Here is a 23,722-nt window from a genome sequence, read left to right on the forward strand (position 1 = left end):
AAATGGACTCTAATATACTGCACTTATTATTTTGAGACTCAGAAGACTGTTCTTACAATTTAATTTGAAAATACCATATTTTATAATTCAAGTTGAGAACTCACTTTCTATATGAAAAATATAACTGAAAATACAGTTAAATTCTTCATTTTCTACAGTGAGTCACTTGAAAAAGGTCATTTATCATCTAATTTGAATTAATGGTTGATAGCACCTGTTAATGAAACAAAGCAAAAAAATCTGATGAAGTTATGTATAGTTTCAGATTTTTTGCTTTATTTCAGTAATATACACACATATATAAAATATAATTATGCTTAATAGATTTTTATAAAATGTCAGTTACCAAACTAATTTTTGTCAGTTAAATTAGCGTGAACCTTTGGTTATCATTTATTGAAAGAATTGAGGGAACTATTGCAATTTATTTTAGTAAAAAGAATTCATTCTTGAAAAATGAGATCTATGAAATTTAATTTTCTTAGCAAGGGACACAATCTAAGATCAAGGAAACAAAAGCTATCATTTTCTAATGACAGAGGAAATGACTATTGCAAAACCGAGTTTGTAACTTACATTCAAAATAACTGCAAATGCTTGTCTTTATGTCTGACTTTCAGACACGTTTTCTACTGGCTGAGTATATTGAATTAGAATTGCACTGATCAGTTATTTAGCTTCTTCAATATAAATTGAATAAAAAGGTTTTCTGTCTTGGCTCAAATATCACCATCCCCAATATGTACACCCTGACTACTTTTTTTTTTGTAATTGAAACAAACATCACATATATACACACTCATAAACCTTAAGTTGGGATATTTTTCTTTTTTCATAGCATTTCATTCTAAGAGAGTATATAACTTAGTTATTTATGGTGTTTACAGTGTTTTATCTGCCTCATTCCCTGAGAATATAACTGCCATGAGAAGAGGTTATTTATTTTGGTTTATTCACAAGTGTATCCCACAAACTGTATACATGGCCTGGAATTAAATAATTGTATATGAGTGAATAAACTATTACACTGGAACCTAAAGGGATCAATAGTCTATAGAGTTTACAAAAAGGTTTAAATACCTTTCTTCAACTTTATGGACTGTATGATTGTTCCATGGGAAAAAGAGGCAGTTATACAAACTTTAAAGTTTAAAGACGTTTAATGGGGCAATAATTTGGTATTTTCCAAACTAAACAACTACTCATCGGTATAGCAAGCAGGTCAGAACTGTTACTAAAATCCAATCAAAATGGTGGTGACCAAGACAAGATACATGATAGGCTTTGAGAGGGGACTAAAAAAAGAGGAAGCAAATTTAGATAAGTGAGGAAAAAACTACCAGAGATATCAGACTAGTTGAATGGCAAAGCAAAAGTCTAGGGTAAGCACTCTGTTTTTGTTTGTTTGAGCAAATCTTTCAAATACTTGAAATATGTAAGTTCAGAAAGAAATGGTATGATTTGGCAGAATCTGTCTTTGAAATTCAGAGCTTAGATTTAAATTTGTATCTGAGCTATCTATCTAAATGGAAATACTTAATAAATTAAAAAGTGTTAACACCATGTTTAATGGAGATATGTTATTTAAGATAATCATTTTTTAAGAAATAAGAAAACTTATCTCCCATCTCTTTCCTTTAAGCTTCAGCCACACTAGTGGGCTATCACTGTAATATGCCACATTCTTTGAATTTTAATGTTGCTACTCCCCTGATTGAAATATTTTTCTTTCACAGTTCTGCCTACTTTCCATCACCTACCTCTCGGTTCAAATGTCACCTCTCCTGAAAGACCTTCATGAGCTCTCTAGCTAGCTAATATAATACCACTCAAACACTATCAGGCACTCCCTGAATCAGTTACATATATTATTGCTTCATAAATTATGTAGCTATATAGTTATATAAATATGTTTAATATATATATTTACATTATTTTCTGTCCCCTCAGTAGCTCCCCCCCATAAAAAGGAAAGTTCCAAGGGAGTTAAAAGGTTATTTTTTCCTTGCCTTATTCATCATAATATTCCTGGTACTCATAACAATGCCTGGAACATAGTTGCCATCCAATACATTATTCTTGAATCAATGAATTATTCTGAGCAGTCCATTAATTCTGAGCAGGAATAGCAACTCGCTAAAATACCTTAGGCATGTTTTGTTGACGTGGTCCATGTTAATATCTTCACTTGAGAACAAACTTTTATTTTGTCTTTTTAGAGACTATTAAACTCAAGGACTTAAATATAAAAATTGTCCCAAATATTTATGCATGGTGAAGTTGTGTTTATTAGTTGCGAAAATAAAAATATGAAATTACAAATTACCAATTAAAATATACACATTAATAGAAAATTTGATTGGGTTTACTATTTTTAATAATGTAATAAACTATAATTTTTGTATACTATTCATTAGTATAGAGGGTAAGTAAGGCAGGGTCATTCAAGTCAAATCAATTTATGAACTACCAAAGAAGGCATATCATTAGTCTGAATACCAATAATTATTCCCTGCCCCTATTATATGTAACATATATTAAGCAAATTTATTTGTGTATGTATGTGTGTGTATGTATATATAAAGTAGGTATATATATGCATGTGTATCTATATATAATGTATGTATATGCATATTTATATATATGTATATACATTTTTCTGTTAAAAATTCTGGAACTACTCACATAGAGCAGTTGTTCTCAACCATTGTGGTTTCAACCCCCAGGGGACATTTGGCAACATCTGGAGACATTTTTGGTTTTTGCATCTGAGCAGTGCTTCTGACATCTTGTGGACAGATTGTGCTTCTGACATTTAGTGGCAGGGATGCTGCTAAACCTGCACAGGATGGCCTCCCATAACGAAGAATTATCTGACCCATATAGTCAGTAGAACTGTTATGGACTAGATGTTTGGGTCCCTTCAAAATTCATATTTAACATTTGTACTATAAAAGTTATATGCCAAAAATTTGATTACCTAGAGGGAACGGGTAAATTTCTAGAAACATACAACCTAACAAGACTGTATCATGAAAAACAAAAGCTGACCAGAATAATTATTAGTTTAATCAGTAATCAAATTGAATCTATAAGGAGATTGAATTGGTAATCAAAAACCTCCCAACAAACAAAGTCCATGCCAGATGGCTTCACTGGTGAATTCTCCCAAATATTTAAACAAGAACTAATACCAATCTTCTCAAACTCTTCTAAAATGTAGGAGAGGGGAGGACTCTTCCAAATGCATCTCACAGGCTGTGATTACTCTGATGCTAAAACTAGACAAGGAAGACACAAGAAAATTACAGGCTAATATCCCTGATGAACATAGATAGAAAAATCCTCAAAAAAATATTAACAAACTGAATTCAACAAAATATAAAAAGGATTATACACCATGATCAAGTAGGATTTATTCCACAGATGCAAGGATAGTTCAACATCCACAAATCAATGTGACATACTACATTAAGAAAATGAAGGATAAAAATCATATATCATCTCAATAGATGAAGAAAAAGCATTGGACAAAAGTCATCTGAATTTATGTTTAAAAACTCTCAACACAGATATAGAGGGAATGTACCTCAACATAATAAAGTCTATACATGACAAACCCACAGATAACATCATACTCAGTGGTGAAAAGCTGAGAGTTTTTCCCCTAAAATCAGGAACAAGACAAAAATGCTCACTCTCATCACTTTTATTCAACATAGCATTAGAAGTCCTAACCAGAGCAATTAGGCAAGAAGAAGAAAAGGCATCCAAATCAGAAAAGTAAACCTTAAAGACTCCACCAAAAATTGTTAGAACTAAAAACAAATTCAGTAAAGTTGCAGGATACAAATATCAATATACAAAAATCTGTTGCTTTTGTATATACTAATAACTATCAAAGAAATTAATAAAACAATTTCATTTACAATTGCATCAAAAGAACACTCAGGTATAAATTTAACCAAGGAAGTGAAAGACCTGTACACTGAAAACTATAAGACATTGATGAAAGAAACTGAAGAAGACACATATAATTGGAAAGATATTCCATGTTCATGGATTGGAAGAATTGATATTTTATAAATGTCTATACTACCCAAAGCTATCCACAGATTCAATGTAATCTCTGTCAAATGTCCAATAAAGTTTTCACAGACATAGAGCAAATAATCCTATAAACTGTATGTAACCACAGAAGATGCAAAATAGCCAAAGCAATCCTAAGAAAGAAAAACAAAGCTAGAGGCATCATGCCTCCTTATTTCAAACTACATCACAAAGCTATAGTCATCAAAACTGTTTGATGTCAGCATAAATACAGACACATATGATCAATGGAACAGAATTGAGAGCCCAGACATAAACTTACACATATATGGTTGATTAATTTATGACAAAGGAGCCAAGATATACAATGGAAAGCAAAAGTCTCTTCAGTAAATGGTGTTGGAAAAACTGGACAGCCACAGCAAAGGAATGAAACTGGAGCACTATATTATACCATACACAAAAATTAACCCAAAATGGATAAAGATTTGAACATAAGACATGAAACCACAAAACTCCTAGAAGAAAACATGGGCATTAGGCTTACTGATATCAGTCTTGGCAATGATTTTTTGGACACTACTCCAAAAGCAAAGGTAAGAAAAGCAAAAACAAACAATATATATAAATAAAAAGCTTCTGCACAGCAAAGGAAACGATCACAAAAATGAAAAGGCAACCTCCCAAATGGGAAAAAATATTTGCAAATCGTATATCCGATAAGGGGTTAACATCCAAGCTATAAAAACTCATACAACTCAATAACAGAAATATACATTCCTATTTAAAAAATGGAAGGGGGATCTGAATAGACACTTTCCCAAAAACGATGTACAAATGGCCAACAGGTACGTGAAATGGTGCTTGACATCACAGTGAGAAATGCAAATCAAAAGTACAATGAGGAAAAACCTCACCCGTTAGTACAGCTATTGTCAAAAAGACAAAAAAACAACACATGTTGGTGAAAAAAGGGAACCTTAGTTCACTGTTGATGGGAATGTAAATGGGTGCAGCCACTATAGAAAACAGCATGGAGGTTCCTCAAAAAATTAAAAATAGAAATACCATATTATCCAGCAATTCCATTTCTAGGTATTTATCCAAAGGATATGAAACACTAGTTCAAAAAAAAATCTGCACCTCCATGTTCACTGCAGCATTATTTATAACAGGCAAAACACGGGAAAAATGTAAGTGTCCATCAATGGATGAGTGAATAAAGAAAATGTGATTTTATGTTATATATATAGTTGACTCTTGAACAGCACTGGGGTTAGGGTTGCTGACACTTCATGTAGCCAAAAATCTGAGTATATCTCTACAGTTGGCCCTCCCTATCTGTAGTTCTGTATCCACAGATTTCACCAACAGTGGATTGTTTTGTAGTATAGTACATATTTCTTGAAAAATATCCACATGTAAGTTGACCCTTGCAGTTCAAGCCTGTGTTGTTCAAAGGTCAATTGTATATATATACAGTAAGTCCTTTACACAGGAACCTTCAAGCTATGAACTTTCAGACATGCAAACATATATTTGCATGTCCAATCACGAAAGTTAGTTCACATGTCTGGCATACATTGTCACATGCGTGCATCTTCTATAAGTGGTTGTGCTTGTGTTTACTGTACAGTACTGTATAGAGTACAGTAGTACAGTATCTTTGTTTCAAGTCCAGGATGTCTGGAAGCAAGCATAAAAGCAGCTGTGATGTAGCTAGTACTGCTAAGAAGCACCAAGCCATCACGATGGAAACAAAAGTGAAAATAATTGAGAAAGTGGAGAGAGGCAAAAAGATGGTCACTGTTGTAACATTGTTATAACATTGTTATAACATTGAATTCCTTGCTGTGCAACACAAGGAGCTTACTAATGAAGACCTGATGGAATTGGAGGCCCAGAGAAAGGATGAAGAGAGACAAGAGGAAGAAAAAGTAACTGAAGAACTGAAGAGACTTGTGATGCAGGAAATGGCAAGGGGATTTTCTTTATTTGAGGAGGCACTGTTAGTTTTTGAGGCACAGAACCCGAATGTAGAATGGTACACGAAGGTTGCAGCAGCTGTTCAGTATGCAATCCAGTGCTACCATGTCAACTATGATGAGAAAAAAGAGCTACTATCCAGATAACACTGGTTCATTTTTTCAAGAGGGTAGATAGAATTGAATCCAGCAAGGAATCAGAACTTGTGTCATCAATGTCAGGCATGAGTGAAATTGCAGCTTGCCCTCCATCTCCTATTGCTGAGGATCCTTCAGTGCTACCATCTCCCACCTCCTCTCCCTCTTCCAGTCAGTAACTCTTCTTGCCTTTTCACTAGATGTCAGCCCCTGCATGCCAGTTGTTATACTGTACTACTGTACTTTTCAAGGTACTACACTGTAAGATTAAAAGTGTTCTTTATTTTTTGTGTTTTCTTCTTTATTATTTGTGTGACAAGTATTATAAACCTATTACAGAAGAAAAAAAGAAAGGGACTGAGAAAATATTTGAAGAGATTATAGTTGAAAACTTCCCTAACATGGGAAAGGAAATAGTTAATCAAGTCCAGGAAGCACAGAGAGTCCCATACAGGATAAACACAAGGAGAAATACGCCAAGACACATATTAATCAAACTGTCAAAAATTAAATACAAAGAAAGCATATTAAAAGCAGCAAGGGAAAAACAACAAATAACACACAAGGGAATCCCCATAAGGTTAACAGCTGATCTCTCAGCAGAAACCCTACAAGCCAGAAGGGAGTGGCAGGACATACTGAAAGTGATGAAGGAGAAAAACCTGCAACCAAGACTACTCTACCCAGCAAGGATCTCATTCAGATTTGATGGAGAAATTAAAACCTTTACAGACAAGCAAAAGCTGAGAGAGTTCAGCACCACCAAACCAGCTTTACAACAAATGCTAAAGGAACTTCTCTAGACAAGAAACACAAGAGAAGGAAATGACCTATAATAACGAACCCAAAACAATATAGAAAATGGGAATAGGAACATACATCGATAATTACCTTAAATGTAAATGGACTAAATGCTCCCACCAAAAGACACAGATTGGCTGAATGGATACAAAACCAAGACCCTTATATATGCTGTCTACAAGAGACCCACTTCAGACCTAGAGACACATACAGACTGAAAGTAAGGGGATGGAAAAAGATATTCCATGCAAATGGAAACCAGAAGAAAGCTGGAGTAGCAATTCTCATATCAGACAAAATAGACTTTAAAATAAGGACTATTAAAAGGGACAAAGAAGGACACTACATAATGATCAAGGGATCGATCCAAGAAGAAGATATAACAATTGTAAATATTTATGCACCCAACATAGGAGCACCTCAATACATAAGGCAAATACTAACAGCCATAAAAGGGGAAATCGACAGTAACACATTCATAGTAGGGGACTTTAACACCCCACTTTCACCCATGGACAGATCATCCAAAATGAAAATAAATAAGGAAACACAAGCTTTAAATGATACATTAAACAAGATGGACTTAATTGATATTTATAGGACACTCCATCCAAAAACAACAAAATACACATTTTTCTCAAGTGCTCATGGAACATTCTCCAGGATAGATCATATCTTGGGTCACAAATCAAGCCTTGGTAAATTTAAGAAAACTGAAATTGTATCAAGTATCTTTTCTGACCACAACGCCATGAGACTAGATATCAATTACAGGAAAAGATCTGTAAAAAATACAAACACATGGAGGCTAAACAATACACTACTTAATAATGAAGTGATCACTGAAGAAATCAAAGAGGAAATAAAAAAATACCTAGAAACAAATGACAATGGAGACACAACGACCCAAAACCTATGGGATGCAGCAAAAGCAGTTCTAAGGGGGAAGTTTATCGCAATACAAGCCCACCTTAAGAAGCAGGAAACATCTCGAATAAACAACCTAACCTTGCACCTCAAGCAATTAGAGAAAGAAGAACAAAAAAACCCCAAAGCTAGCAGAAGGAAAGAAATCATAAAAATCAGATCAGAAATAAATGAAAAAGAAATGAAGGAAACGATAGCAAAGATCAATAAAACTAAAAGCTGGTTCTTTGAGAAGATAAACAAAATAGATAAACTACTAGCCAGACTCATCAAGAAAAAAAGGGAGACTCAAATCAATAGAATTAGAAATGAAAAAGGAGAAGTAACAACTGACACTGCAGAAATAAAAAAAATCATGAGCGATTACTACAAGCAACTCTAGGCCAATAAAATGGACAATCTGGAAGAAATGGACAAATTCTTAGAAATGCACAACCTGCCAAGACTGAAACAGGAAGAAATAGAAAATATGAACAGACCAATCACAAGCACTGAAATTGAAACTGTGACTAAAAATCTTCCAACAAACAAAAGCCCAGGACCAGATGGCTTCACAGGTGAATTCTATCAAACGTTTAGAGAAGAGCTAACACCTATCCTTCTCGAACTCTTCCAAAATATAGCAGAGGGAGAAACACTCCCAAATTCCTTCTACGAGGCCACCATCACCTTGATACCAAAACCAGACAAGGATGTCACAAAGAAAGAAAACTACAGGCCAATATCACTGATGAACATAGATGCAAAAATCCTCAACAAAATACTAGCAAACAGAATCCAACAGCACATTAAAAGGATCATACACCATGATCAAGTGGGGTTTATTCCAGGAATGCAAGGATTCTTCAATATACGCAAATCTATCAATGTGATAAACCATATTATCAAATTGAAGGAGAAAAAACCATATGATCATCTCAATAGATGCAGAGAAAGCTTTTGACAAAATTCAACACCCATTTATGATAAAAACCCTCCAGAAAGTAGGCATAGAGGGAACTTTCCTCAACATAATAAAGGCCATATATCACAAACCCACAGCAAACATCATCCTCAATGGTGAAAAACTGAAAGCATTTCCACTAAGATCAGGAACAAGACAAGGTTGCCCACTCTCACCACTCTTATTCAACATAGTTTTGGAAGTTTTAGCCACAGCAATCAGAGAAGAAAAGGAAATAAAAGGAATCCAAATTGGAAAAGAAGAAGTAAAGCTGTCACTGTTTGCAGATGACATGATACTATACATAGAGAATCCTAAAGATAATACCAGAAAACTACTAGAGCTAATCAATGAATTTGGTAAAGTAGCAGGATACAAAATTAATGCACAGAAATCTCTGGCATTCCTATATACTAATGATGAAAAATCTGAAAGTGAAACCAAGAAAACACTCCCATTTACCATTGCAACAAAAAGAATAAAATATCTAGGAATAAACCTACCTAAGGAGAAGAAAGACCTGTATGCAGAAAATTATAAGACACTGATGAAAGAAATTAAAGATGATACAAATAGATGGAGAGATATACCATGTTCTTGGATGGGAAGAATCAACATTGTGAAAATGACTCTACTACCCAAAGCAATCTACAGATTCAATGCAATCCCTATCAAACTACCATTGGCATTTTTCACAGAACTAGAACAAAAAATTTCGCAATTTGTATGGAAACACAAAAGACCCCGAATAGCCAAAGCAATCTTGAGAATGAAAAAAGGAGCTGGAGGAATCAGGCTCCCTGACTTCAGACTATACTACAAAGTAACAGTAATCAAGACAGTATGGTACTGGCACAAAAACAGAAAGATAGATCAGTGGAACAGGATAGAAAGCCCAGAGATAAACCCATGCACATATGGACACCTTATCTTTGATAAAGGAGGCATGAATGTACAGTGGAGAAAGGACAGCCTTTTCAATAAATGGTGCTGGGAAAACTGGACAGGTACATGTAAAAGTATGAGATTAGATCACTCCCTAACACCATACACAAAAATAAGCTCAAAATGGATTAAAGACCTAAATGTAAGGCCAGAAACTATCAAACTCTTAGAGGAAAACATAGGAAGAACACTCTATGACATAAATCACAGCAAGATCCTTTCTGACCCACCTCCTAGAGTAATGGAAATAATAACAAAAATAAACAAATGGGACCTAATGAAACTTCAAAGCTTTTGCACAGCAAAGGAAACCATAATCAAGACCAAAAGACAACCCTCAGAATGGGAGAAAACATTTGCAAATGAAGCAACTGACAAAGGATTAATCTCCAAAATTTACAAGCAGCTCATGCAGCTCAATAACAAAAAAACAAACAACCCCATCCAAAAATGGGCAGAAGACCTAAATAGACATTTCTCCAAAGAAGATATACAGAATGCCAACAAACACATGAAAAAATGCTCAACATCATTAATCATTAGAGAAATGCAAATCAAAACTACAATGAGATATCATCTCACACCAGTCAGAATGGCCATCATCAAAAAATCTAGAAACAATAAATGCTGGAGAGGGTGTGGAGAAAAGGGGACACTCTTGCACTGCTGGTGGGAATGTGAATTGGTTCAGCCACTGTGGAGAACAGTATGGAGGTTCCTTAAAAAACTACAAATAGAATTACCATATGACCCAGCAATCCCACTACTGGGCATATACCCTGAGAAAACCAAAATTCAAAAAGAGTCATGTGCCAAAATGTTCATTGCAGGTCTATTTACAATAGCCCGGAGATGGAAACAACCTAAGCGCCCATCATCGGATGAATGGATAAAGAAGATGTGGCACATATACACAATGGAATATTACTCAGCCTTAAAAAGAAATGAAATTGAGCTATTTGTAATGAGATGGATAGACCTAGAGTCTGTCATACAGAGTGAAGTAAGTCAGAAAGAAAAAGACAAATACCGTATGCTAACACATATATATGGAATTTAAGGGAAAAAACTGTCATGAAGAACCTAGGGTTAAGACAGGAATAAAGACGCAGACCTACTGGAGAACAGACTTGAGGATATGGGGAGGGGGAAGGGTGAGTTTTGACAGGGCGAGAGAGAGTCATGGACATATACACACTAACAAACGTAGTAAGGTAGATAGCTAGGGGGAAGCAGCCGCAAGGCACAGGGATATTAGCTCGGGGCTTTGGGACAGCCTGGAGGGGTGGGATGGGGAGAGTGGGAGGGAGGGAGACGCAAGAGGGAAGACATATGGGAACATATGTATATGTATAGCTGATTCACTTTGTTATAAAGCAGAAACTAACACACCATTGTAAAGCAATTATACCCCAATAAAGATGTTTAAAAATAATAATAATAAAAAAAAACCTATTACAGTACAGTACTGTATAGCTGATTGTGTTATTTGGGTACCTAGGCTATTTTTGTTGGACTTACAAATGCAGTCTCAGAACAAAACTTGTTTGTATGTAGGGGACTTACTACAGACACACACAGGGATGTTATCCAGCAATAAAAAAGGAAATCTTGCCATTTGTGACAACCTGGATGGACCTTGAGGGTATTATACTAAGTGAAATAAATCAGACAAAGAAAAATACTATATGACCTCACTTACATGTGGAATCTAAAAATAAAACATAAACAAACCCTAAAAAACAAATTCATAGATACAGTGAATAGATCAGTGGTTGCCAGAGGTGGGAGGTGGGGGAATGTGTGAAATGGGTGAAGATGATCAAAAGGTACAAACTTAAAAGTGAAGACATCGCCCTTTCTTTTCAGTAAGTGCAGATAATTAAGCATAATTCTGAAACACACCAAGTCAGTAGGTGTATTTGAATAATAGGTGGGTTTGATAAAATTTTTTTATTAAGTATGAAATCCTTAACATTTGTATAGCTAACCAAGTAAAATTCTAAATAAAAATTCTTATAATCACTGTAAGAAATGTGTGGGGAATACAAAACTGAAAGCATCTATATCCACCTTTGAGCTTTTTCCTTTCAGGTAAAGTCAGGATGTATTTTTATTAGAGTCTGCTAACATCTTGCTTTCAAAGAAATTGAAGCTGTATAAATAATTCATCTTGATATCAATATTTTTAAAGCACATTTTTATTGTTTCTGAAAGTAGTCACGGTGTTCAAATATAATTCACTTTTAAACTTTGAAAGTGTTTAATACTTGGTATTAATTTCAAGTTGACCTAAAGTAGGCATGTGTATATGTGTGGATGCCTGAATGTATGTTGCATGTTTAAGAAGTATATTAATATCATAATAAATTTAATATTATAAGATGGGAATTAAACATGTGACATCAAAGTACACTTATACTAACAAATTATTTCTCTCAGTATCAAGTTCAATAGAAGTAATCACATTTCTAGCTAATGAATTCTTATCAGCTCCTACTATCCTTGAAAATAGGTGACACATTAAGTTACATTATATATTGTACTCATGAACTCTTACCTGATGTGCAATTTTTTAAATAGACTTTTCCATTAACATTTACTGAAAGACTAACATTTTTCATAAAGCAAATAGTAACTTAAAATAATCACAGTATATTTTTAATTTACCAAATACATAAACTTAAATTGCTACTCTTTAGTGCTATTGTGGCATTGTTTCATTCATTTGTTCATTACCTTTGTTTATTTGTATCACTAACCTCCTCATCATTAACTGTGTTCTCTCCCTGATTTCACACATCCCATTAGATGCAAATGCTTGTCATTTATACTTCCTTACCATCTTTGAAATTTACCTTTATCTTCCCTTTTCCATTATGCTGAATTTGTTTAATGCATCATGAATGACATCATGACATAACTAATAAGAAGCAACCGATTGTGAAGACTATGGTGTCCTTATTTGTGAGGGAGTGGGTTTATCTAAAAGATGAGGTTCTTCTTAGGAAGGTAAAATAAGTTTATTCTGTTTTATTATCCCCCCATGACAAAATGTTAGCAAGTTCTTCAAAACACAAAACAAACCAACCAGCAAACGATATTATGACTCCATGGATTCCATGATGATGAAGAGTTGGTAACACTTAATGAAATCAGGAAATTTTAGTAAAATCTAGGCCAGCAGAAGTGGCTCTGCCCGGGCCAAAAATGCAGCTCCACAGCTGCACTGGGTTGGCGCTTACTCAAGATTCATCTTTAAGGGTCTCAACAATCTGCAGTAGCCTAGACACTCCCTTTTGTACTGTGTATGTCATATCCAGTTAAAGTGCTTACTCCCTTTTGCTAAAAGCACCCTGCATTTTCCTCCTCCAGCTTTACTGTCATTTTAGTTTCAATCTTAAATGGCACCTCTGTCCTATCTTTTTCTAGTTCTCAAGTGGATTTAACTTCTAACTTCACTAATTTCTAGACATGCTTGTTTCCTAAGAAATTTCTCATAAGCATTATACATTATCTCTAATTAAACCTACTTGTATGTAACACACACACCATCCTAAGGATAAATTCAGAGTAGAGATTATACACCATACAACCATTTTCACGTGGTGATTCTTAATGACAAACTGTCACATGTTGAATAAACATTTTCATGGTACTTTATCATATAAATTGATAATGTTATAGGAAGCACATAATATACAGATTATAAACTGTTGCAGTCATGGACGTTAAGTTGCTCATATTTCCTTTCATGAGAGAAACTCTTACAAGGAGTATCCCCACCTGACTGCTTCCTATTGTAAGTGCCTTCAGGAACTGTCTCAGCTTCCAGGTTGAAGCCATGAGCATCTCGGAAAACAATATTGGAGGATATAGTATTACAAACACGAAGGGGAATGCCCCACCCAGTGTAATGCACAAGGACTTTGAAAAGTTCAGGAAGTAGAATGCATACAAGGATCATGGAATTGGCTGGAATCTACAAAGTTACACTGACACCCTGCAGAAGGATGATGATAATCTGCGTATAGCTAAGGTAGGGAGTCAGAGAGCCTCTGCTGTCATTTAAAAAGAGGGCTTTAGCTCTTACAGTGTGGGACAGGACCAAATGAGGAACAGACTCAAGATATTATTGTTAAGAACACTGAGCTACAGAGACTATTGAATGCTCAGCCTAGGCAGGTCTGTTATGCTGTGTTTAGGGTCCTGGCTGAGAAAATCTGCATTACTGAAGCTTAGAACGGGAATATCTGTGGGGATTCCTATGAAGATTTTAACTGTGAGCCCTCAGAGTCTTCAGAGGGAGCTCAGCCTTTCCCATTAAAGTATTAGCAGTTCCTTGACATGAGAATAAGCTGCAAAGGTCTCTTCCCTGCCAGGCAACAAGTGCCCCCTCAAGAGCTGTCCCCACCTTCTTTTCTGGCTACCAGATTGATAACTGGGGTTAAATTCCAGAATAGCTCCAATGCATATATGTCCATTTTGATAACCCATAAAATCATCATCAGATTGGGTAGATGCAGCAATAATTCATTGTAGGATAGAAATGGTACATCGTGGATCAAGCCTGAGCAGGACGAGAAGGCCTAAGTAAATTGCATGAGTACACAGCCTCATGTCACCCATGTTTTCATCCTTCCCTCATCTTATATATGGGTATATGGAGGGAATATGAAAAATCCAAGCTTGGTTTATAGATAGATTGGCTCAGTATACAAAATGAACCCAAAATAAATGGAGGCTACATTGTAGCCACTCAGTGGTAACTCTGAATGACAGTGAGTGTGTGAAAATCTTCCCAATGGACAGAGCTATCGTTACAACCATTCATTGACTTTATGGGAAAGGAGATGTGGCCAGAGATGAGAAAGTGTGGAATTATGGGCAGTGGTGAATGGCCTCAAAATTAAAAGACTGGAATATCAGATAAAAGAGGGTCTACAGGAGAGGCATGCGGGTGGACATATGCAAAGGGGCATCAAGTGACATTTTTCATGTCAGATATAAATGCCTATCAGCAAGCACTCACCATGGAAAGAATACTGAACAACGACGTAGACAAAATTACTCTGCCAGTTGATACTAAATAGTCTTTGTTATTGGCTATGCCAGACCTGGCATGACAGGTATAGGAATGGAGTAATCAGTGGGTAAAAGATGGAGATCACACAGGAAACCAGCAGCATGAATTCTAACAATCTAGCTTCTGCCTTCTAAGAAAATTTAATCTCTCAGAAAAAAACAAACAAACAAAAATAACAATTCTGAATCACCCATATGGCATATTTCCTTGGGAAGACAAATTATCCTTTGTTACCAGGGGTAACAAGTCATTCTCACAGAAATTGGCATCTATTCTGGTTATGGAGAATTTTTTTCTTACCCTCAGAGCCCCAGTCAGCACCACCATCTAGGGAGTTACAAAATGCTTGATATACAGGCATGAAGTTTCACACAGTATAGCATCTAGCCAAGGAACACATTCACACTGAAGGCAGTACAGGACAATGCAACTGATATATACACCTCATAGAAAATAATTAGTATGGTTATTTCTTGATGAAGGAAGCCCAATAAAACTCATGTTACCATTACACACACCTTAAGCTTTCCCAATAGACCCATGAAAACTCAGAATTGCAGTGAAAGTGGCCTCTGTGTAATAATTGCAGCAGAACTCTACGTTCTAGATATAAGGTTAAAAATAGAATATAATGGTATAATCACATATTTTCTAAACACAGATCACAATTTATGTATTAAATATTATATATATTTTAGACAGATGAACAGAATTAAGCATATTTAAATCTATATTACAGAAATAAATATGATTCACCACTTGAGTCTTTGACTATATTTTCAATTGGGAAAAAAAGGAAGCCAGAATAAAACAGACCATCAGATTAACAAACTCATTTCCACTCTCAATTCTCAGAGCTAATAACGGTGTGCCACAGGAAACAGTAAAATAGACAAATGCGGACATACAATGAACTGACTAGAAATTGCATAATTTCAGGTATAGTATGATTTGAGGAACTTTACAGAAATTATGTTTACCCCAACTATCTCACACAAAGCGCTGAAATGCTACTTTAAATTACATCATTTGTTTTTTCTTTTAGTGTACTGCTCCCGATACACACCCTATATTTAAGTACAAAATTCTTAGAGATGGATTAGAAGGGAAGGTTCTGCTTCCAGAAATAGTAGTCTAAATGGTTAGAGCCAGTCCCACTTAAATATTGTCGGGAAAAATAAGTAATCTTGTCAACAAAAGTCCTCTCCCTACCAACAGAGAACGGGCAGAGAACAATCACATAACTGGATAAGTACTAATAGATTATACGTATGTAAGGTAAAACGAGTGATTATGGGGTCTGGACAGAATTTCATGCACTTTATAGAGAAAAGTATAAGAGACAAAAACTTCTCTCATTTCCTTGAGACAAGAAAATACACTTTGTGATTGCTTATCTTATGGGGGCCTCCTAAATTAATGTTGGAGGTTTGTGTTTACAGTTCCAGAATCAGAAGGCCCAGGACCTTGTGCTGTAAAATTAAAAGGTCTTGTGTTCTCAAGAATACACGCTAAGGAGGAGAGAAGTTTCTCCCTCTTCTTCTTTAAACAGAGAAGACTTAATCATCACAAAATTTAGACACACACTCCTTCTAAGGCCGTGAGGGATATCGATATAAAAACATTAAAATTTTTTAAACTTGCTTTACTTCCATAAATGCCTTTTAATTTTGAGTCAAGTCAATTGCTCTCAAAATTCCCCTTGGGTATGCTTTGAATTTATAAATAAAATTTTATTAATACGGATTGATGGCATGGATTTCTTCACCAGTTATATAGTTCTGTTTCTTTAAGAGATATCTTCCCTGAATGGAAGAGATGACTGAGAATTCTGTTTAATAAAGGTGGCTAATTTAATAGATTGGTGATTTTGAAAATGAAACCATTCAATGCCAAGAAAAGGTGCCTTTTCTCCGAGGAACCAATACCACAGAGCCCAAGCCTTTCCCAGACAGATCATGCCCTTTAGGGTTTTAATGTGGGGACCAACACTGGTGCTGCCAGATTTATTTTCCTAAAAATGTGGCAAGGGTGAAAGATCTAGCTCTGCTATTCACTATACAATCCTTTGTTTAAGCACCTGCATTTCTGACACACAACGCATTCTTGCTTTCCAAACCAAACATACTCACATTCATTTTCTACTTTTATTGGTCAGTGGCATTTCTGCTTTCTAAATTAAAAAAAAAATGTCTCCCACTGTTTCTCCTTTTTCTATTCTCAATAAAATTATTCATTTTTTACCTCATTTTTCTGTCATTTCAGCAGGATTTTTAGTAGAAGGACAAATAAAGGGTGGCAGTTGCCATCTTAAACTAGAATCCTAAACTATAATTCTGACATGTGTCCTTTATTCCCACAGCCTGGAATATTCTTTATCGCCTGCCTTATCCCTAACATATACCTGAGAAAATTCTTAGGTAAATTTGAAGACACAATGAATCCTCCCTCCAGATTGGCATCTGAAACCCTTTCCCATGTTTGAAGAATTTATCAACATGTAGTTCTTATGGAGAAGTGATAATCTGCTTTCTACTACCAAAGTCACATAGTTCAGATGCTAGACTTCTTTGTTCCTTTGACAACTGACATGTTGAGTATGTGTATTGTACCTAAGACATTCCCATTTGATATACAATCTGGGGCTTTGAATTCAGATAATAATGGCAGAGAGAACCTTCATGTTAGATAAACAATATATTTCCCGTAAGTTCATGTTCTGTGTAGTTAACTGTGGTTGATCTCTGATATACTCAACCACGATCTTGAAACAGAGCAGAACCCTATGATCCTTCCCTGCCCATGTCCTTAGCCTGCCTCTTGTCTGTGGAAAAACTTTAGCCAAAGGATAAGTTAAATCAGAGAAGTGAGAGAATGCAGAAACAAAGGAAAGCAGTCAAAGGAGACAAAATAACAATAGTTTAGTCATTAAGCAAAGTCAAGGACCTTTAGTTCCTCCTCAAAGACTGTAGATAATATTCTGAACCATATCCTTTGAGCTGTCTTACAGAGACTAAAACCCTCAACAGGTGGAAGAAGTTAACTACATGGTTGCCACAATTCCGAGAACTGGCCTCAAAGAAATGAGAACAAACCAACCCTGGTACTACAGAGTAACTGTATTTAAAACAATGAAGATGACACTGATCAGACCACTGCATGACTAACTTCAAGATGACTGTCAGAGCCGACTGTGCTGTTTCTGCCTTAGCCCCCTCCCTCCATCTGTAAATGCTCTTGCCCACTGATTGTCAGTGCGGGGAATAAGCCTTTGGGCAGGAGTCTGCCCTCTTCCTTCCACCCCTCCCCCACTTGATAGCCTCTGAAAGCAAACTTTCCTTTCCACCAACCTTGCCTCTTTATTGGCTTAAAAGGGAAAGTAGCCAGACCCCCACTTGCGGTAACAATTTTGACTGATACAGATACTGCAAACAGGGTACAGGTTTCTAGCAAGAGACCCTCAGGAAGTAGAAACAATTTGAAGCTTGGGTATTTTGCTTAATTCAGACTTAATGCGGTAAAAATTTAGTTTTAGTATTAGAATCTGGGATTCCAAGACATGCACTAAAGAGGTAACTAAATTGATATAGAGGATCTACTAGAATGAGGTGCTCATTGGAGCCTTTAGGGTTTTAGTTGGCTACTCCCTAAAATAGGAAAAGGGACACAAGAAATTTAATAACTGCAGTGTGGATTGGCTGTCACCAATAACACAGAAAGCATAGAGGAAGAAAATACCATGCTAAAATTCTAATTTTATTCATCAATCCAGGAATTCTGTGACCTTGCTAAAGAATATCTTACTGCCTGTAGCCTCAGGGTAAAGAAAGCCGATGAAATTTGATCCTGTTTTGGTAAATCACGGCTCTATTTCATCAAACTGAAGACGCTAGTAACTGTTAAAGTAATATACCATTATTTTAGATACCAGCACTATGAAAAAAGAAACAAAAATTACTTACCTCAACTCCTTTGGAAGCACAGAAATGAGACCGCTGGTCACAGTTGGCCTTTTGGAGGGCCAACATTCAGCCTACCGTACTCCTCATCTATCGCTGTCTTTAAAAGTATAACCAAGCAGGACCCTATTGGGCCTTCCCAGAACACACCCCTCCCCGCCCACTTCCTCTTCCTGCCTCTTGTCTGTAGAAAAACTTTAGCTCCCTAGGCTTTCCCTGAGTTCCAAAGAGTGAATTTAATCAAAGTGAGAAAATAAAGAAAGGAAAACAGTCGAGCAAGACAAGATAATAATGGTTTAGCCATTAAACAAAGTCAAGGATTTTTAGTTCTTCCTCAAGGGCTATAGATAATATTCTGAGCCACATCCTTTGAGCGTTTTGCAGATACTGAAACCACCACCAGGTGGAAGAAGTTAACTGTATGCTGCCCACAAGCATGTAGACCCCAGACAGGTTAGAACCAGAAGGTTAATGATGCTGACTCCCAATTACCTCATCACCAACCAACTAGAAGAATGTTCACGAGCTGATCATGCACCCCATCACCCACCTCCCTCACCCTATCTTAAAAACCCTTTCCCTGAAAGCCTTCAGGGAGTTGAGGCCTTTTAAGCACTAGCTACTCAGATTCCTTGCTTGGCACCCTGCAATAAACGCTGCACTTTCCATCACCACAACCTGGTGTCAGTAGATTGGCTTTACTGCATGTAGGCAAAGGGACTCAAGTTTGGCTCAGTAACAAAAGCAGTATTTCTCAACCTTGTCTATGCATTGGAATTGACTGGGAGCTTTAAAAAATCCTGATGCCAAAGTTCCTCCCCAGGCATACCAATGCAATTAGTTTGGGGAATGACTTGGACATTAGGAATCTTTAAATCTCCCCAGCTGATTTTGAAACAGCCCATGTTGAGAAACAATGAATTAGGTAGCAGCTGAAAATCCTCTGGGGATTGTCAATTAAAGACAACTTTGAAAAGAGGCATTATATCAAAAGATTTTCAGTGTTTCATTTTCACAATTTACATTAGTATTTATATTATAGAAACTCTGGGGACTGTAGATAGGAGGTATTCTGAGTACATAATTACAGAGTGGCTGAATTAATACCAGTCTATCTGCTAGAGTTTCTAGATTCACTATGGTAGCATAACAGCTGTGAGTGGTCCACACAATTGACCAGGTGCCACTGATAGACAATGCTAAATTGAATGAAAATGCCAGCAAATCCAAGTACTATGTTGAGAAGTAACTTGAAACAATTTTGACAGAAAGAAAAATGCTGGAGTGAATTTAATATGGACCATCCACTCCCCAAAAATCCCCTGGAAGGGCCCAAAGGACATTTTCTCCACCAAGGGCAAGGGATATACTTTGAGGAGGGGTGTCATCATCTTTGACAAGTGATTTTTGTGGCAATTTTGTATAGAATATAGAGGCTGGTAGAATTTTCTGTGGTTGAAATGGATTCAATTCAACTGCAATTAAGGGAGTGAGATGACCCCAAGGAGGTAGAGATCAAATAGTGGCACAGAGCTCCAGAGACAAAATGGGTATGGTTGTCAGGATAGATTTCAGATCTAGTATAGTTATCAAAATGGTCTGCCTTAAGGAATCTTTGTAGGTTTGTGCTAATTGTTCATGACCCTGAGGACTGAAATACAGGGCAGCTTCTCAAAGGTCAACTTTATTTTAACTACACTTTACTTTTGATTGTATAACTGAAAAATATATTTGTATGTATATTTACACACATATGTGTATGTACATATATACACACACATATACATATATATATGGTGTGTTTATATATGTAAAATAAAATCCTATAAACAGATTTTGAGTCATAGTGCCAAACACATTTCCTAGAAATGTGTGAATTTAGAGACTCAGAACTCATTGAATGAAAGGGAGATTATGTACTGCTGTGAGACTCTAATAATTTCTGATGTATGGACTTGGGTTCTTCCTCTTAGCTTCTTCTCAGTGGGGCCAGGAAACATTCTTCAAGGTAACTATGCCTAAGGAGAGAAAAATGCAAAGATACTTCAAGGAATTTTAAAGACAGACTGTCAGGTAAACACCTCAGATACTGTCACATTGTTATGTCAAACAGCTGTATCATTTTAAACATCACCAGAAGTATAAACTAGGCCCCATTGTTCCATATACTTTAATTATTATAATTATTATGAATGTTATTTTCAATGTGTGAATTACATGAAAATTCATTTTAGAAAACATGATTTTGATTCACATTTTCCTTTTGAGATATAGCATATTTTTGTATCCATTCATATTTCCTTGGAATTTTTTTGATGTCCTAATTTTTTGATTGGGTGGTTTATCTTTTTAAATTTACATTTAGAAATTCTTGATATATTCTGGATACTAATCTATTTTCAGTTATATTTGTGCTAATTATTTTCTCTTTTTAGAGGGTTTTTCTAATAGACTTTATTTTCAAAGCAGCTTCAGGTTCACAGGAAAATTAAACAGGAAATACAGAGAACTACCATATACACATTGCCCCCACACACAATCTGCCACACCAGGGTAGAACATTCATTACACTTGATGGACGTACTTTGACACATCAATTTCACCCAAAGTCCATAGTTTACATTAGGGTTCGTTCTTGGTGCTACACTTTCTGTTGGTTTTGACAAATATATACTTACATGTATCCACCATTATTTTATCATACAGAACAGTTTCACTGCCCTAAAAGTCATCTGTGATCTGCTTATTCATTCCTCCCTTTTCCTCAACCCGTACCCTAGTATAGGTTATTTTTCTGGTGGAAAGTAAGGAGGGGAGACAAATAGTAGAAAAATACGTATAAAAGAGTATGTTGCAAGTTGATGTTTTCCTTGGGATAAAATAGAGTTGGGTTGAGTGGATTGGGAATGCCAGGTGAAAAGGGCAGATTGCATTTGGAAATGGGGTAGTCAGTAGAGACCAGGAAGAAGAGGGAGTTAGTCACGTGGGTATCTGAAGAAGAGCCTTTCTGCAGAGGGATTAGCAAGTGAGAGGCTCTAAAGTGGAGCGTATCTGCCTTTATGAAGGAAGAGGGGAGGCCAGTAGGACTGAAGCAGGGTGAGGAATTAACAGGAAGTCAGATTACTCAGGTGCTTGTACCTAGCCATTCAATGAGTTTTGCTGATTTGTGGTTTCCTCTGAGTGAAATATCAAGACATTGGAGAGGTTTGAGCAGAAGAGTGAAATGGTTTGATTTATGATTTAAAAGGATCACCCTAGTCGCACCCTTGAGGACAGAGAGTAGTGTGAAAGGAAGAAATTTACTGTAATCTAGACAAGAGATCACGGCATACTTGGATTGGGGTACAGTGGGCATAGTGAAATGTGGCCATATAATGCATTTATTTTAAAATTAAAGAGAACAGATTTTCTGGAAGATTAGATGTGAAGTGAGTGAAGGAGAGAAAGTATTGAGTCACACATAACCCTATCTTTCTGAATTCAGTTTGTAAAGGCTGATGCAAGACTCTTTAATGTTCATTTCATCATCAGGAGCACCCAGTGCCCAGTAGCAGCTGTGCCAGCAGGAACAGAAATAGTGATGACAGCATCCAGGTTCTCTGGGAGTAATGTCAACAGTGGTCCTCAGTCATCAGCATCAGTAATGGTGGCATTCCAACCTGACACTTATTTTAGTATAATCTGTTGTTGGATCCGTTGTGGATCATGCTATCTGTTCCTGCTCCTTTCCCAAGCATTATTTGAACTATACAAATATTTGAGTTATGTTTTAAATTCATTGCTACTAGGTTAACTAGAATTGATTTCTATAAATAAGAAACTTGAGTTATACAAAGATTCTTCTGAGTCTCTAAGTACAAGCACAAGGATTATATTTTATTCAGTTTGTGTGCAGGGGCCAGTTACACAGTCATGCCTCAAATACAGCTTTTTGTTAAATAAAGGAATGAACTATTAGTAAAGGAGTAAATTGAGGGATGAATTAAATTAATGGATTAAAAATATTTGGGGTTGTATTATCTTCTGAAGTGTCTAAGAATTTTCTACCATAGAACTTTTATTTATTTACAACTATATATTAGTTTAAAGTGGGGTATATTCAGAAGGCAAAAAGGCAGCATACATAATTCAAAGCAAAAGAGTAATCTTTCGGCCGGCAGCGTCCACCAGAGCCGCGGCGAGAGCCAAGGCCCGAGGCGGAGCGCGTGGCAGCCGCCGAAACACAAAACTCTCTGTTCCCTCTCCTCGCTGAGCCGCGCCGCGTCGCTCGCCTCCATTGGCTGCCCTGAGCGAGCGCCTCTGCCCCAGGAAAAGAAGAAAAGGCAGTGAAGAAGACCACCATTTCCCCCCACAGACCAAAAGGAGACTAGAAACCCTTTCTTACATGATTGCTGGGGACACGGTCTTCAAGCAGTCACAGTGGCGGGAACAGCAGCAGCAGCATCAACAGCCCGTGCCAGGCCAGCTGGGTGGAGAGCAGCTTAAACCACCCCTCCGCCCGGTCCAGCCCCCATGCGCCCTGGCCCCAAGTCCGTGCCGGGGCGATACACACTGTGTCAAGGCCCTTACTTCCACATCAACCAGACCCTGAAGGAGGCCCACTTTCACAGCCTACAGTACCAAGGACGGCCTCCCACATGATGTGCCAGCACTTTCTTGCCTTCTGTGAAGGGACAGCGCTGTGCAGATATGATATATCAACGATGTTTTAAAAAAATTGCACCAAAAAATGCCTGTTGGCTTTTCAGTCTGTATTTGAAATAACAGGGTAACAGGTCACTGTTTACTTGTGGTTTTGCTGCACTACTGCGATTTCAAAGGGGCTTTGAAGCAGTTTTTTATAGGATTCTTTTGAGGGTGGATATCAAATCCAGGGCAAGTTAACAGT

General features: G+C 36.6%; 1 pseudogene; it reads left to right on the forward strand.

Annotated features, from left to right (window-relative positions):
* Positions 1 to 23,475, forward strand: part of LOC136121960 (protein VCF1 pseudogene) — a 117,330-nt pseudogene extending 93,855 nt beyond the window's left edge.
* Positions 23,476 to 23,722: the final 247 nt, after the last annotated feature.

This window comes from Phocoena phocoena, chromosome 4, assembly GCF_963924675.1.
Source record: "Phocoena phocoena chromosome 4, mPhoPho1.1, whole genome shotgun sequence".
Classification (NCBI taxonomy): Eukaryota; Metazoa; Chordata; class Mammalia; order Artiodactyla; family Phocoenidae; genus Phocoena; species Phocoena phocoena.